This window comes from Eutrema salsugineum, unplaced genomic scaffold, assembly GCF_000478725.1.
Source record: "Eutrema salsugineum unplaced genomic scaffold, Eutsalg1_0 scaffold_3, whole genome shotgun sequence".
NCBI lineage: Eukaryota > Viridiplantae > Streptophyta > Magnoliopsida > Brassicales > Brassicaceae > Eutrema > Eutrema salsugineum.
In genome coordinates, this window is record NW_006256756.1 from 16,611,369 (window position 1) to 16,628,369 (window position 17,001).

General features: G+C 40.7%; 1 non-coding gene across 1 annotated transcript; it reads left to right on the plus strand.

Moving 5' to 3' along the window:
* The first annotated feature begins 5,922 nt into the window (after positions 1-5,922).
* LOC112085855 lies at positions 5,923-6,030 on the plus strand. The gene has a single exon (XR_002899142.1). It is a non-coding gene; the product is annotated as a small nucleolar RNA R71 (small nucleolar RNA).
* Positions 6,031-17,001: the final 10,971 nt, after the last annotated feature.

Sequence of the window (17,001 nt, forward strand, 5' to 3'; positions counted from 1 at the left end):
CACGAAATCCCTCTCTCTCTCTCTCTCTAAGTTGTCTAAGTTTCGGTCTCTATTGGTCTCTACCTTTAGGAATGACCTAAAGGGGGTATTTATAGCTTCTGGGGTGGTTCTGGACACTTAGGTCTTCAAAAATAACAAAGGGAATTGATCTGGGCTTTAATTAAGTCGTCGGGAAAGTGAACGACCAAAGTCCGCGGTCGTGGTGGCTCTACCCGCGGGAAAATGGGTGTTTGCCGCGGTCCCGGCACTTGCTCTCTTCCGGAACTGCATTTTCTGTCATTCTTGCATCGGGAGTATCTGAAGATCTAACCGTTGGATTGTCTCCAAACCAAGTGCATTAGAAAGCTGGTTAGATCCTCTATGTTGTCTCAAATTTTGGGGGTGATCAGACGGTGAGAAGGTTTTCTTCGCTTGTCATACTTCTGACGGTCTGCATTTATCCAAAATTGCTCATTTGTTCCAAATTGCATATCTTTTGCCCAAGTTTCCTGTAAAGTCTTTTGAAACTCTAAAACATTGAAAACACTTTAAAAACCTTTGAAAACAGAGTTAAAACACCTGCATAAGATACAATTATGATCCATAAAAGTGGTCAAAATACGGTGTTATCACTTATCACAATTCTAGGAACTCCAAAACGCAAGAATATAACAGATTTAAACAGCTTCATGACGACCTTTGCATCGTTTGTGGGGCTAGCGACTGCTTCAACCCTCTTAGAGACGTAGTATACTGCTACCAAGATGTATTGGTCTCCAAAAGAAGTAGGAAAAGGTCCCATAAAATCTATTCCCCAGACATCGAAAATTTCGACTTCGAGAATAAAATTTTGAGGCATCTCATTCCTTTTGCTTATGTTTCCCATCCTATGGCATTTATCTCATCGCGATATATAAGCTTAAATATCTTTAAACAGAGTAGGCCACCAGAAACCTGCTTGTAAGATCTTTGAAACAGTTTTGAAGGTTGCGAAATGTCCTGCGTAAGACGAGCTATGGCATCCGAATAAAATTCCTTCCATCTCTTCTTCAGCCACGCATCTTCGGAATAACCCATCAGCACATCTCTTATAGAGATAGGGTTCATCCAAAAATAATGTCTTACGTCCTTCAGAAACTTTTTCTTCCTATATCCAAAAAATTGCGGTGGTTCTACATCAGCTGCTAGGTAATTTGCTATGTGTCTAAACCATGGGGTGTTAAAAGCATCTGATCTCTGCATGAGTGGCCTAGGTGGTGCGGTATTGGCACTGGTTGGGGTTGTATCTATTGCATATATGTTTTCTTCTGGCAAACTATCATTTAAAGGCAATCTTTCTTCAACTTGAATTCGTGAAAGATGGTCTGCAACTCCATTATCTGCTCCTTTCCGATCTCGAATTTCGATGTCGAATTCTTGCAGTAAGAGGATCCATCTTATCAACCGAGGTTTAGCGTCTTTCTTAGACATTAAATACTTGATTGCAGCATGATCAGTATGAACTATAACCTTAGATCCTACAAGATAAGAACAGGATTTCTCAAATGCAAATACGACAGCTAGAAGTTCTTTCTCTGTTGTAGCATAATTGCATTGAGCTTCGTCTAGAGTTCTGCTTGCGTAGTAGATTACATGCAGTTTCTTATCTTTTCGTTGGCCAAGCATTGCTCCGACTGCATAGTCACTTGCATCGCACATGATTTCGAATGGGAGTTCCCAATCGGGTGCTTGCACGACTGGAGCGGAAACAAGGGCTTCTTTGATCTTATGAAACGCGGCTAAGCACTCATCATCGAACTCGAAGTTCGTTTCCTTGCAAAGCAAACACGTAAGAGGTCTAGCTATTTGAGAAAAATCTTTAATGAAGCGCCTATAGAATCCTGCGTGTCCTAAGAAACTACGAATTCTTTTTACGTTTGTGGGAGGTTGTAGGCTTGTCATGACTTCGATTTTAGCTTTGTCAACTTCAAATTCCTTTTCCTGAAATCCTGTGCCCAACCACGATTCCGTCTCATACCATGAAGTGACATTTTTTCCAATTTAATACTAAGTGCTTATCTTCACATCTTTGCAGAACTTTACCAAGGTTGCCTAAGCATTTTTCAAAAGAAGATCCATAGACGGAGAAATCGTCCATGAATACTTCCATGAAATCTTCAATAAAGTCTGTAAAGATTGACATCATGCACCTTTGGAAGGTAGCAGGTGTATTACACAATCCAAAAGGCATACGTCGGTAGGCGAATGTGCCATTTGGACAAGTGAATGTCGTTTTTTCTTGATCCTCCGGGCGAATAGGAATTTGGAAAAATCCGGAGTATCCATCAAGGAAGCAATAGTAGGGGTGTTTAGCTAACCTTTCTAGCATTTGATATATGAAGGGAAGTGGAAAAGGATCTTTCCTAGTTGCTGCATTCAGTTTCTGGTAATCGATGCACATACGATATCCAGTTACTGTTCTTGTAGCGATCATTTCATCTTTATCATTTTTAATGACAGTGACTCTTCCTTTCTTCGGGACAACATGAACTGGGCTAACCCAAGTGCTATCTGATATAGGAAAGATTATTCCAGCTTCTAAAAGCTTCATAATCTCCTTCTTGACAACATCCATGAGATTAGGGTTCAGTCTCCTTTGACTTTCGATTGAGTTTTTAGCATTTTCCTCTAGATTAATCTTGTGCATACAAAGATCTAGAGAAATTCCAGGTATGTCATCAAGTGAATATCCTAAGGCTTTTCTATGCTTTCTCAGCTCAGTCAACAGAATTGTGGTTTCTTCTTCTGTCAAGTCAGAGTTTATAATGACAGGATAAGTAGAATTTGGTCCAAGGAAAGCGTACTTAAGTCCGACGGGAAGAGGTTTAAGCTCAACTTTAGGGGCTTTAAGCTCGCTCCAAGGATCATTAATTGTTGCGGCAGTGTCTTTAGGAGGTGTAGGAATGTTTGTTTGGTCCTTAAGATCTAGATAGTTTAGAGGTTTCCTATAAGTTTCGGACTTACCAAGCATACATGCGCATTCACTCGAAATTTTTTAAAGGAAATTGCGTTCATCTTTTGTGGGTGAAAGCGTGACACTTAAAAGGCCGTCGAGAAGTAGATCTTCATAGACTTTCTCAATAATTCCATCCAACTCATCAATCCAACAAATTTCGTCATCCAAAGTCGGTTTATTGAAACTTTTGTTCATGTCAAATTGCATAACTAAACTGGCTAGATGAAGGTCGATTTTTCCTTCCGGGACATTGATTATTGCTCCTCCTGTAGATAGGAATGGTCGTCCAAGAATAAGTGGATCTTTAGGTTCTCTCCCTAGTTCTAGAACTACGAAATCAGTGGGGATGGAACATTTTTCGATTTTGACGGGAACATCTATTAAGATACCTATGGGTTGTCTAACAGAACGATCAGCTAATACTAAGGAAATTTTAGTGGGCTGGAAAGTGTGGTGTCCTAAACGTTTTGCTACTGAAAGTGGCATCATGTTTATGCTTGATTCTAAATCATAAAGAGCACTCTCAAAAGTTACGTCATTGATGGTGCAAGAAAGTACGACGCTTCCAGGATCGTTTTTTTTTTCAGGGATTCGGCTTTGCAGGATAAAACTATATTCATGGGTTATCATCATAACGCCTTCTTCAAGAGTTAAAGAATTTGTTAGAATACCCTTCATGTATTTTCTTAAAGCGGGAATCATATCACAAGCTTCTACGAAAGGTAATCTCACATTTAATTGATCGATTAACTCTTTCAGCTTAGCTTTTTCTTTCTATTTCTTAGGGGCTCTTAAGGCTCTAGGATATGGTGGTTTAGGTTTATAGACACGAGTTGGTGGAGGTGGAATCAGGTCTTTAAAAACACCGGATTTTGACCATTTTTATGGATCACTTTAATATCTTTTACAGGTGTTTTTACTCCATTTCCAAAGGTTTTCAAAGAATTTCTATGTTTTCGGATTTTAAAAGACTTTTCAGGTAATTTGGGATAAAAAGGCACAAATTGGAACAAAAAGACTCTTTTGGATAAATGCAGACCGTCAGAACTCTCATGGAGAGACGAAGACCTTCTTACCATCTGATCACCCTCAAAATTGGACAACTTATAGAAGAATCAACCAGCTTTCAAATGCACTTGGTTTGGAGACATTCCAACGGTTGGATCTCGAGATATTCCATTAGCCCCGGAGCCACTCGAAGACGGCCAGCAAGTCACGCGACCGCGGCCAACAGCCCATTTCCCCGTGGTCACGTCACTCCCGACCGCGGCCGTCAAACTCCGAACTAAAGCCCATATTTCTGAAGCCCAAAGTCATTCTCAGCCTCAATTCCGGAACCCTAGAGACCATGGAGTATTGAAAACTATAAATACTTGTCATTTAGGTCGTTTTTAGACACAACACTTCATACTTTACAGAAACCCTTTTTCCTTTAGCCGTTTTTATGCGATTTTTGTAGAAGATTGTTCACGTCCGAGTTCTTCAATAGAGAAGCTTTCTTCATCTCTTTTCTTTACTGTTTTTGATTACTTTTATTAAAACCAATGATGATGTCGACCTCAGCCATGTCTGAGTAGATCCCGAGTTGGGCTTAGGGTTCCCGAATGGGGCTCTCATAATCGATTAAGACATCTAGGTTTATAGATCTGGGATTTCAACTTTTTTCTCTGTTTATTCTTGTTCTTATTGCATGTATGCTTGAATGATCACCTAGTATTTGATCTCGATAGTTAGTGTTGCGAAAGTTTTCATTAAGTATCAGCCCTAGAAAGAAACAGGCGATTTTTCCGTAGGAGTGGAAACCTACCTGCGGAGAGATCGTGAGTATTGACGAGTCTTGTGCAGCTCTTGCGTTCTCTCCCTTCCAGGGACAGAGTGCAAACCTACTGGTCAGGGTTGCGAGAAACAGTTGGTTATGATCACGACAGTGACGTAGTCATACCGCCGTACTCTAGCTCTAGAACCCTATATATCGATATCCGTCAATCCCAATCTATCTACCCTAGTGTCAAAACCGATTATGATCACTTAGATTTCCCAAAAGCTCAGCGTTTTTAGCCATAGTTTACAAACCAATCGATTTTTACTAGTTTATTTAGATCTGCATTTCAATTGCCTTAGTTCGATATTTTACCTGCTTTACTTGCTTTCCATTTGATTTTTCTACTTGCTTTCTAGGATAGATTTATTTGCTTTCTTTTGTTTTAGTTTAATTCGTGATAAACAACCAACCTTTAAAACCAATCTAGTCTAGACATGAAGTTAAAAACCGTAGAAGAATACCAGGCACACAAATCTCTGTGGATTCGATCCCTAAATACTACAACTGATTAGCTGTGCACTTGCGGCTTTCACTTGTTTTTTTTAAGGGTAAAACTTGTTCCCTCACGCAGTTGACACGTAATCAGTCTTCTCCAAGGTTCGGAAGGTGATTTCCAGACAAGTTCGGAAGACGGTTTTCCGCGGTCAAAAGGCTCGCGACCGCGGTGAAATGGCTCTTGGCCGCGGTCAGCATCATCACGACCATGGTGAAAGTATGTTTTCCCACGGTCGAATGAATGAACCCGCGGTGATCAGAAACGAAGGGAATATCTTGAATTTGATAGACTTCTGCAGTGTTCACCATCCCTTCATCATAAGAATCCATTCGGTTGTCCCAACCATCAAATTTACACGTATTGTGTACCTTATTTAGTTGTTGCAATCCAAGATGACTCATTATGTGATGGAGACACTTTATAACTTTCGAGATCTCTTCTTTCTTCTCAGGAATTGCAGAATTACCAAAGGTTGCTTAATTACGGATACTTTGTGGGAAATTTTTGATGAAAACATGAGCATCTTCTATAGATCTAGTTGAGAAGTCTCCATTACTTGCTGTGTCGAAAGAGTGTCGCAACTCTGGAGTAATACCTCGATAGAAGATACCCAGAAGGTATTCGTCGGTATATCCATGGTGTGGACAATCTCTTTGATATTCCCTAAATCTTTCCCAAGTATCTAAAAGGTCTTCATCTTATTTTTGTTTAAAAGTTCTTATCTTGTTTCTTAAGAGATTTGAACGATTTCTAGTATAAAAACGATTTAAGAAAGCAGTTCTACACGCTGCCCACGTTTTTAGTGTAGCAGGTTCTAAAGATTTTAGCCACTTGCTGGCATTGTCTCTCAAAGAGAATGGGAAAAGACTACACTTGTGGTAATCCCCATTTTCTGTAATGGTTGCACATAATTCTTCGAACGTCTCGATATGGTCAATCGGGTTTTCGAATGAATAACCATAGAATTGATTCTGTTGAACTAAATGGATATAGGGTACCTTGATTTTGGTTTTGCCATCCTCTGGTAAGGCTGGTTGAATAGCTCTTCGATCTCCCAAGAGTTTCTCGAGTGAATCGAAACTTCCAATCAGTTCATCATCATCTTCATGTTTTGCCGATCCGACTAGCTCATTGTCATCATAGATCGGTTCTTCAAACTCATCATCAGTCAGGTCATCGTCGCTTGGATCACCATCCACACGATATGGTGGATCACCAAGAGTCCTGGGAACATGTTACCGGTCTCTCATCGCAGAGAAATTCAAAAGAAAAAGTAAAAGTAAACAAGTGTTCTAATGGATTTAAGCTGGGATTCCCAACGAAACAAATCAAAGTCCCCGGCAACGGCGCCAAAAACTTGATTGCGAGCAAAAGCGGGGTTGTTGTCATTTTACTAAGCTTCAGGTTTGAAATTTATAACCCCTAAATGTCTGCAAGTGCACAGATGTGCGCTGTAGTACTTAGGGTATCGATCCACAGAGACTTAGTTGTTTCAGTACGAATTCACGGCAATGCTTAAATCAGACTAGAACTAAACAGATTTGGGTTTTGGTTTTGGGTTTTTGGTTGTCACTAAATCTAAACTAAAAAGCAAAGCAAGTAGGCAATTGAAAAACGAAAGCAAATAAAAGCAAGTAATAAGCGATTAAACAAGAGCGAATGGAAGCTAGAATTAAGCGAATGAAAAGCCAACTAAATCGAAGGTTGTAAGCAATTAAAGACAAACATTGGGCATTAAGGGGTATCACAGGGATTCATGGACTAAGCTATGTCGATTTTAAACAAGTGATAAAGATAATCAACTACGTATGTTCTAGAACTCGAGGCATGGAAGTATGAATAACCTACTTTCGCAGCACTAAACAACTATCTCTCGCAGCCCTGATCAGTAGGTTTCTACTCTGATCCTGGAAGGGAGAAGATGCAATAGCAGAATAAGACTCATCAACATTCACAACTCAGGTAGGTTTCCACTCCTATAGAAGAATTGCTCGTTTCACCCAAGTTCAGACAATCAATGAAAGCTTTCGCAACATATCATATCAGATCGGCTTCTAAGTGGCCAGCAAAGAATCACGCAGTAAGATTAAAGGCAACCGAAGAACATCAAGAAGATTAATAATCCTAAATCTCTCGATTCATAAGCAAAGACACACAAAATTCCTTTTGAAAAATCCCTTTAAACCCAACTGGGTAACTACTCAAACATATTGTAACAAAGCATCATAAACGAATTTGAAAGTGCAGGAAATTAAAAAAGAACAGGGAACAAGAGTGAAGAACAGAGGCGCTGATGGAGGCGCGATGATGCTCTCCTCGACGGCTCCGATCTTCAAGGGCGGCGGCTCCTAGGGTTTGTGAAGCACACAAACTCTCTCTCTCTCTCTCTCTCTTCTCTCTATTTCTATCTTATGTCGTCTACACCCCTTTAGGAATGACTTAAAGGGGGTATTTATAGCTTCTAGGTGGTTCCGGATACTTAGGGCTTCAAAAATAACGAAAGGAATTTATCTGGGATTTAAGTAAGTCGTCAGGAAATTGAACGACTAATGTCCGTGATCGCGGTGGCTCTACCTGCGGGAAAATAGGTGTTGGCCGCAGTCCCGGCACATGGCTCTCTTCCGGAACTACATTTTCTATCATTCTTGCATCGGGAGTATCTGAAGATATAACCGTTGGATTGTCTCCAAACCAAGAGCACTAGAAAGTTGGTTGGATCCTCTATGTTGTTTTAAATTTTGGGGGTGATCAGACGGTGAGAAGATCTTCATCGATTATCATACTTCTAACGGTCTGCATTTATCCAAAATTGCTCATTTGTTCCAAATTGCATATCTTTTGCCCAAGTTTCTTGTAAAGTCTTTTGAAACTCTAAAACATTGAAAACACTTTAAAAACCATTGAAAACAGAGGTAAAACACCTACATAAGACATAATTATGATCCATAAAAATGGTCAAAATACGGTGTTATCACTGTGGCCTTAAAGCTTGGGTACAAAGAGTCATCTTGCTCGTGGATGCTAAGTAAGGCTTCAATGGCTTGATTAAACTCCTCACACAAGACTCTAGTTTCTGACCTTGTTCTTGGTCGTTGTGTCACGGCTGGTATTGGTGGTGCTTGTGGTTGTATGCCCTCATCAGAGAACATCACATTTTAAACTTTGATTCACTGTCCTAGTTTCTAATTCTTTGATTCATGCAAATAAGAAAGAAATATGATTGATCCATGCTTGGAACTTGTTCTCACTGTCTTTGTGTTAGTTGGATCAGGGTTTGAATAGTCCCAGCCCTGCTTAAAGTGATACCCCTGAATTTGACTTCCTAAATATCATCTTCATGTATTTGTTTGTTGATTTATGGGTACCATAGACATATTTGAGCTTTCTTATCCCTTTTTACCACTCTTGCTAGCTCAAATAGTTGTTCTACACTTTTGAGACAGTTACCACACCTTGAACATAACCATCCTTGAAGCCAATTCATTAGTATGTGCATGTGAGACCTCTTTCAAAGTAGACTTGGTAAAAAGTGTTGGATCTAGAGCGACAGAGATAGGGCTGCATGTAGATTCTAGTCCATCATCAGGACTAGTTTAGGATTGGTTAAGGTTTTGGGTCTCATAGAGAGCTTTGAGCTGAAAGAAAGATCCTTGAGAGTGTGGAAAAGAGGAAAGAAATGGGAATGGAATAGGGGAATGAACTCTGCAAAAGAAAGTGGTGAGTGAGAAATGAATGAAAAGCTCTTAGTGGATAAATAATTTGAAGAAGCAGAAAAAGAAAGTGATGAAAAGAGAGGGACTGAAAGAAAGAATAAGAGAGCTAAGTGTTTAATGAAAAAGAAACCAAGTGTAAAAAAGAAAAAGAGCATTCCCCTAGATATTAAGTGAAAGAAATGAATGAGAGCTGGTGATCATCAAGGCAAAACGCCTTTGGGAAAATGGTATCTTAGAGAGATAGACTTTATGGGTTTAGATTAGGGAGTGAAAGCATTTGGGGTGTTGGGTAGATGTGGTTCTATCTCTGTATGCATCCATTACTTTTCACCCTTAGCATTTTACTAAAGTCTGGTTTTTCATTGAGAGATCTCTTGCTTGGAGTACAAGTTAACTAAAAACACTTTAATCTCAGGACCCAGTCCCTAGCCAAATGAATCAACTTCTTTTGCATGAACATGATCGACATGAAACTATATTGAATGTCAAACTAGGAATGCTTGTGAAGGCTGATGCTTTGGCTTGATTCACTTTGTGATGAGTATGTCTAATGTTTTATGAGTAATCTTGTCTTCATTCCATTTCAGAATTAGCAACTAGGACAGTGAACATTGAATTCTTTTAGTGATCATCTCTCTCATTAAGGAATATGAACTCGCAAGAATTCAACCTCTCTCTCTCTCATTTTTTCTTGTTTGCTTGAGGGCAAGCAAAGGATAGTGTAGGGGAGTTGATATATTCATATTATTGCATGTTTATGATGCATTTTTTGGTCCAAGAATAGAGTCTCATGCATGCATTTTAGATAAATTCTTCATGTTTTGTCCTTGTTTTAGAGTTTTTGGACTTTGCATTAGGTCCAAGTGATAACACCTGATTTTGACCACTTTTCACCATTGATTTCAAATACTTTTTCAAAGGTTTTACTTTGCTTTAGGAACTTTTATTATGATTTCCATGTATTTTTAGTTTCAAGGCTCTTTTCAGGAAATTTAGGGAATATGATGGCAAAATAGAAGAAATCCACATTTTTAGCTCGGAGTCAGACCGTCAGAAGTTCAGCCTCAAATGAAGACCTTTCTCACCGTCCGATCTAGCTCAAATTTGGAGACAATCAAGAGGAGACAACCAGCTTTCCATATCACTTTACATCACAAAGATCCAATGGTGCAATCAAAAGATACATGGAGAACAAGTTGACCCAATTCACCAGTCTCAGAAGACTCTCACCCGCGGGAAACACATGTTTTAACTGCCCTGGAAGACTCTCACCCCCGGTGGACCTTAGGATGCGCCACAAGGCCCAACATCAAAGCCCACTTCGTCATTTATCTTCATAGAAGCCCTAAATGAGACCTGGAAGACTTTAGGACCTATAAATACATTGTTTAGCAGCCCTAAACGGGTGTGTGCTCCTGTAATGAGATTTTGAGCCACCAAACTCTGTTTTTCTAGGGTTAGGCGATGGAGATGGGGATTCTTACCCATATCCATTGTTCTTTGTCCTTTTTATCTTATTAACTTTTCTGTTTCATTCTTTTGTATTCTTCTATGTCTTTTATCATTCATTGCATCATGTAGATTAGTAACAGAGAGTCAAGTTGTTTGAAGATATCGACAAGCATATATATCGATTAGGACTTCTATTGTTCTTAGCCATATTCTGGATCTCATCTCTTCTAAGTTATTCGTAAAGCATGATAGTAGTTTCATGACCTATTCTCTGATCCTAGGATCGATCAGAGCCACGAGAGTGCTGTATCAGATCATCCATACCTAGCTTCAGAAGAACATAGTCGCTATAGGAGTCGAAAGCTACCTATAGAGAAGATGTGAGAAGAAGAATTCAATGTTTAATGCATGATCTTAAGTTTAGCATGAGAGTGAGAGTTAATTGCTAGATCTAAGAGATTAGTTGATTAAGGTGACGACAGTTGGTTAATCATACATGTGTCTATTCTAGTTCAATGCAGATTCCCAAAAACAGATGAAGATAAATCGCCCGGAAACAAATTGGAAATGCCACCATACATCGATTAGAGTAACCCGGAGAAGTCTAAATCACCACCTATCAGTTTAAGAGTCTTTAGTTTGAATCGATATGCTTTAAATGTTTTTTTAACAATTCATCCTACATTGCATCTCTTGTAAATATTAGATTAGGTTTAGTTTAGGATCTTAATTAAAAACCCCAAATCTTTTATTGGTTTATGAGTTTGCTTACTTCCCAGTTTGTTGTTTCTTGCAGATTAGACATCCTCCCTGTGGATTGACACCCTAAGTCCTACAACGTACATCTGTGCACTTGCAGACACTAGGGTTTTATAAATTTAAAACTTTTGGAGGACCAACGGGCTTGTAAAAAAACAACCCTAGGCCCGCAAGCCCATCACCAAGTAAATCTTGCATTGGAGTGTCCATCAGATGATTTGGAGGTCATTCGGAGTGGAAAAAATGGAACAGGTGAAGAAATGGTGAAAGAAGGTCAAGAAATGGTGAAAATAGGCACTTGGAGTTTATCGGCCAAACTGGTGTACCTCAGGAAGGATTTATCGGCCAAAAACCTTACCGCGGGTAGTAGGACTCGGCCAAAACGGTACCACAATAGATGAATAATCGGCCAGAATTCTCAGGTGCCGATTCACTCCCAAGATCTCATTAACGGAAAGCCTTACCATCCGATTCAGCTTCCGGAGTCTTCAGAAAATATCAAGCGGATTATGTTACGTTTCCAGAACAGTTAGAACCAATGGATTTGGAGCAGTGAGATGAAAGATTTGGAGAACAGAAGATGAACCTGTCTCGCATCCATTCCGGTCCGATCCAATGCGCCTCAAAGATCACCCAGGACAAAGCCCTTCCCCTCCGATCTAGTTTCCGGTGGCTTCAGAAATATTTGAGTGCACTGAGTCATCTTCCTAGAACGCTTGAAATCATCCCATTTTGAGTGTTGAGTTGGGAGATATCGCAGTCGGGAGACATAGATGTCCCGCAGCAAGAAACCGGAACCTCCTGAGCCGATGCAAAGATCCGTTTACCGGAAGGCCTTGCTCACCCTTATGCACCCAATTCATTCATCAAAGTTGTAGGCAATTGAGCTGCCTTCCCTCTGGATTTACTCCCGAGTCGTTTGGACTCATATCCCACAAGTTATGGCAGCTCAAGTGCAAGTTGATCCGAGGAAATAAGAAATGCCGCGACATGGCTTTACGACTGGGCTAACTCGTAGCAAAGTGATATGTTCATAATTTGCATCATTTAGGTTGCATAAATCATTCCAAATCATGTTTTATTTCATGCATTTTAGGTCCTTAGGGTTTGTTTTAGAACTTAGGAGATGCATTAGCTCCCAATGAGTCTTTGCATGTTTTGAGTGTTTATCAGGTGAATTTGGAGCTGAAAAGATGAATCCAGGAGGTGGAATGGTGAGCAAAGCTTGAAAAGTGACAAAAATTGGATCTTTGGAGGTTATCGGCCATTCTCGCTGACCAGGAAGGTTTTCTCGGCCATTTTTATGTACCGCGGGAAGAGTTTACCGGCCATTTTCATGTACCGCGAGTAAAGTGTATCGGCCAAAATCTCCAGGTGCAAACATGTCTCAGAAATCGCCTGTCCGGGGAACCTTCCGGTCCGATTCGGATGGCGGGTGCCTCATAGAACTTGGAGAGGACTTGATCACGGTTTCATAGCAAGTGGAATCACGGAATTCGGACGCCTGAGCAGGGAGTTAAGCTCGTCGGAAGGAACCCCTGTATCGCTGTTGTTTTGGACCGAGCCGACGAGTTCTGAAAAATGCGAAGGACGGAGTACTTCCAGGGCGATTCAGTTTCCGGGGCCTTCATTAGAATCAGAGACACTTGAGTCCTCTTTCCAGAACATCCAAGAACAGTCAATTCGGAGCTTTGGGCAGAAAGATACGGTCTCCGGACTGGACGTATGTATAGACGGCTTTCTCTGATCGTGTAAATGCACTGCAAAGATGACCCCTCCAGGAAGATTTAAACTTCCCAAGCACCAAATCTTCCTTCATCAAAGTTGGAGTCAAATGAGTCCTATGTCGTTTGCAACCGGAATCACTCAATTCGGACAAGTCTCCAGGAAGTTACACTCTCCGGAATGCGAGATGGTCCAGACAGCCCAGAATGACTAAGTTAAGCATGCCGCGATGGAATGCCAGGTCCACACTTGGCCGTGGCAACTTTTGCACACCCTCGGTGAATGACGCGATCTTCATGCCATGGTCTACACTTTACCGTGGCAAACACACACTTGGCTGAGAGGAACTTCTTGCAACCATTCGGCGATTGACACGGCCCAAATGCCACGGTCTGAGGCTTGACCGTGGCAACTTCTTGCAACCTTCGGCGATTGGCACGAGCTGAATGTCACGGTCTGGGACTTGAACGTGGCAAATGAACAATTGGATGGAGACAACTTTTACACAGCTTCGAGTTTTGACACGGTTTCAATGCCACGGTCTGAGACTTGACCGTGGCAAACAAATACTTGGCTGGGAAGGATTTCACATGCATGCGGGTTTTGGCACGGTCTGAATGCCACGGTCTGGGGGCTTGACCGTGGAAACTTTTACACATCTTCGGCGTTTGACACAGTGACTTTCCACGGGTTTCAGACGAAGCTTGATCAGACCGTGGCATCAAAAGGAACCAAGAACACAAGTGAAGGCTTTGACACGGTCAGGATTGCCACAGTCACACCAAGAACACACCAGACCGTCGCAAACCCATACTTGCCCATCAAGGCCGGGTCAGTACCCGGTTTGTTCCAGGTTGACCCGGTTCGCCCAAGCCTCCTTTATAAGGTTTTTAGACCAAATTTGTAGAGAACTTTGGATCCATTTTAAGTCTTCTTTCCCTTTTTGTGAAAACCTACTGAATACACTTTGTTTTAGAGAGCTTAATATCGATTTGCAGTTTCTTTCCATCTTGTTCATCGTTTCTTATCATCAAATCAAACTTCTAATCATGATTAACAACACATCTTGCAAAGGATTTAGTGTGTTGATCATGATTAGTGAGTAGTCACCTTAATGGGGTTCTAGATGTGTAGGTTAGGGTGCTAAAGTGTTAGATTAGGAGTGCTTAGGGCTAGATTCATTGATCATTTCTCTAAACAACTGTTCTCTATGCTAGATCCTTGATAATCACTTGAGATCTAGATTCTGGGAATTTCATGCACCAAAAGTGTTTGATGAAATTCCTGAAAGAGTTGTATTAGAGGTTTAAGCATTTTTCTGCATGATGATGTATTGTTATTTGCTTGAATGATCATTGAGAACTGTTTATTAATGCATATTGATTCATATTTCACAAATGGGAATTTGGTTTGAAAATGGATTAGTATTGGGGTTAATACCTTCATGAGAGGATTAACCTAGATTAGAGTTCTTAATCATTTAAATCATGTCTCATCATTGTCATTAGCATTTCTAGTTTAGCACCAAAGCACCCTAACCAACTATCATGTCTAGAATCTCATGCCTCCATCATATCATATTCACATCATTTGTCATTGTCATTTGTCTTTAAACCTGTTTAAGTTTGTTAGTTGTCATTAGTTAATCAAAACTCACTCTTGTTTACTTGAATTAAGAACTTGATCATATAGCTTAGTGTCTATCACCACATTCTTGGATTGATTAACCTCTTTGTGCTACTTTGACAAGGGGATTGATAGCCCTGAGACCATAAAAAGTCTTATCGATCACAAAGAGTGTTTAACTCTGGGAGCAATCTGCAACTTGAATGATGCAGGTGAGGTGACTCGGAGAAGGGTAAGGATTTCCAAAGCTCAAAATATTCTAAGTCCAGAACAGCCTGCGACATGGGAGTGTGAGTGAAGAAGAAGACGAACCACGGCGCACCCACACTCGCTTGGGGCTGCGACATGGCAGTGTGAGATGGATGATGAGAAGTACCATGTCGCACTCAAACTCACTTGGGGCTGCAACCTTGGAGCTGCTAGTGGAAAAGTAAGGATCTGACCCGCTGGTGCAATTGCTTGAAGGATGTGACATGGGAGTGCAGCTGAATAAGGAAAGGAAGTTGACCCACAAGAAAAAGCCTTCGGGGCTGCGACATGGTGGTGCGGGTGAGCTGAGCCAAAACCATCTTGCACTATGGACTCCAAGACCCAACTGAACCGGGTCAGTACCTAGTTTCTATGGTTTTTTCCCAAGGAATATCTCATTTTTCCCTTAAGTTTTTAGCCACTTTTGTGTAAGAAACACCAAAAGAGAGATATCTCCTTTATTTTCTTTGAATCAAAAGTGTTTGAAAGCTTAATCCATCCATCTTATCATCATTACTATTCATCCATCTTCTTTTCTATATCAACTTATTATGCTTAACTACTCTTCTTCCAAAGGAATCTGTGAGTTAATCATGATTAGTGAGTAGTCACCTTATTAGGGTTCTAGATATGTAGGCTAGGGTGCTTAGGGGTTTGATTAAGGCAGTTGAGGACTAGATTTATGCATCTCTGTCTTTCTTAGCTGATCTTAATGCTGGGTTTTAGATGATCTCTCTAGCCCAGATCTTAGGCCTTTCATCCACCCAAAAGGTGTTTGATGAAATGCTTGAACCAGCTAAGTCCAGAGTCTATTGTTTGATTCACATAAGAATGTTGTTTTGAGCATAGATGGCATATTGGGATTGCTGTTTAATGCATTCCTTTCATTGTATCTCTAATGATGATTAGGTATAAGCAATGTTTGGTTTAGTGTTTTGATGTTTGAAACTTGATTTGAATCCTAAGCTGCTTAGATCATTCATCATCACTGTCATTAGCACCTTGATTAAACCCTGATGAACCCTAGAGCTCTAAGTTTCATCATATTCATATCATCTTAATCATTTTCTGTCTTTGTTTATTGCTTGTTTAAGTCTTTATGTTGTTTAATTGCAGTTCTGTCACTTGTTTGAAACTAAACCATCTTGTTTTGCTTGGATTAAGATACAAATCTCATAGATTAGTGAACTAAACACCACACCTTGGATTGATAACCTTTGTGCTACAACAGACAAAGGGATTGATACCCTAAGAGCCTGAAAACTCTTGTTTATCAGTTGGAACAGACAAATCGCACCGTGAGGAATTATGCTCAGGAGTTTAACCGCCTGAAAAGATTTGCTGGAAGAGACATGTCTGAGCGCCGTCTTGTTAAGAAATTCATGGAGGGATTACGGGTGGACATCCGTAGCCGTTGTCAACTAGTGGAATATGCATTAGTGATTGACCTTGTTGAGAAAGCGAAACTAGTGGAGAAAGGGATTGAGGACGAGGCAAATAAGGGGTACTCAGTCCAGAGTAACCAGGCAAGGGGATACGTAGCGACAATTTCAGGATAACCGAGGTGCCATTCCGGGTGTCGGGAGACTACCAGTTTGTGGCAGATCTGGGAGAGCTCATACTGGACCTTGTGGTGGCGATAATCAAGTGTGTTATGGACGCGGTCCACCTGGTTACACCAAACCATTTTTCCCCAATGCAAAGGCTACTTGCCACAAGTGTGGACGCCTAGGTCACCTATCAAAAGATTGTAGGGTAAGAACTGTTCGACAGAACCAAGGGAATCAGAACAGGGATCAACTGTCACCACCACCAAAGCGACCCGTTTTAGCACCAAGGGTGTATGTTGTGGAAGTCGAGGACCCTGTCAGAGATGTGTACGGAGAGGACTACGAGTATGCAACTGTGGATGACGAGGATGCATTTGGAATCCTTTTGGTAAATCTTTTTGTTTATCCTTTTGTTTAAATCCTTTTGTTTAGCATTTGGAATTGCTTAAATAAGTTTTTAGAAATTCTCTGTGAGTCCTTCTTGGTGTCGAGTCCCTCAGATTTAGAAAACCGTGTAAATCGGTTTTTGTTGGAGGGACTGCAGCTAACACTTTTTTATACGGGTGCTACACACGTATTTGTGAGCCCTAAATTAACAAATTTTTGGGATTTCAAAGGCAAGTTTGTGAAAAAGG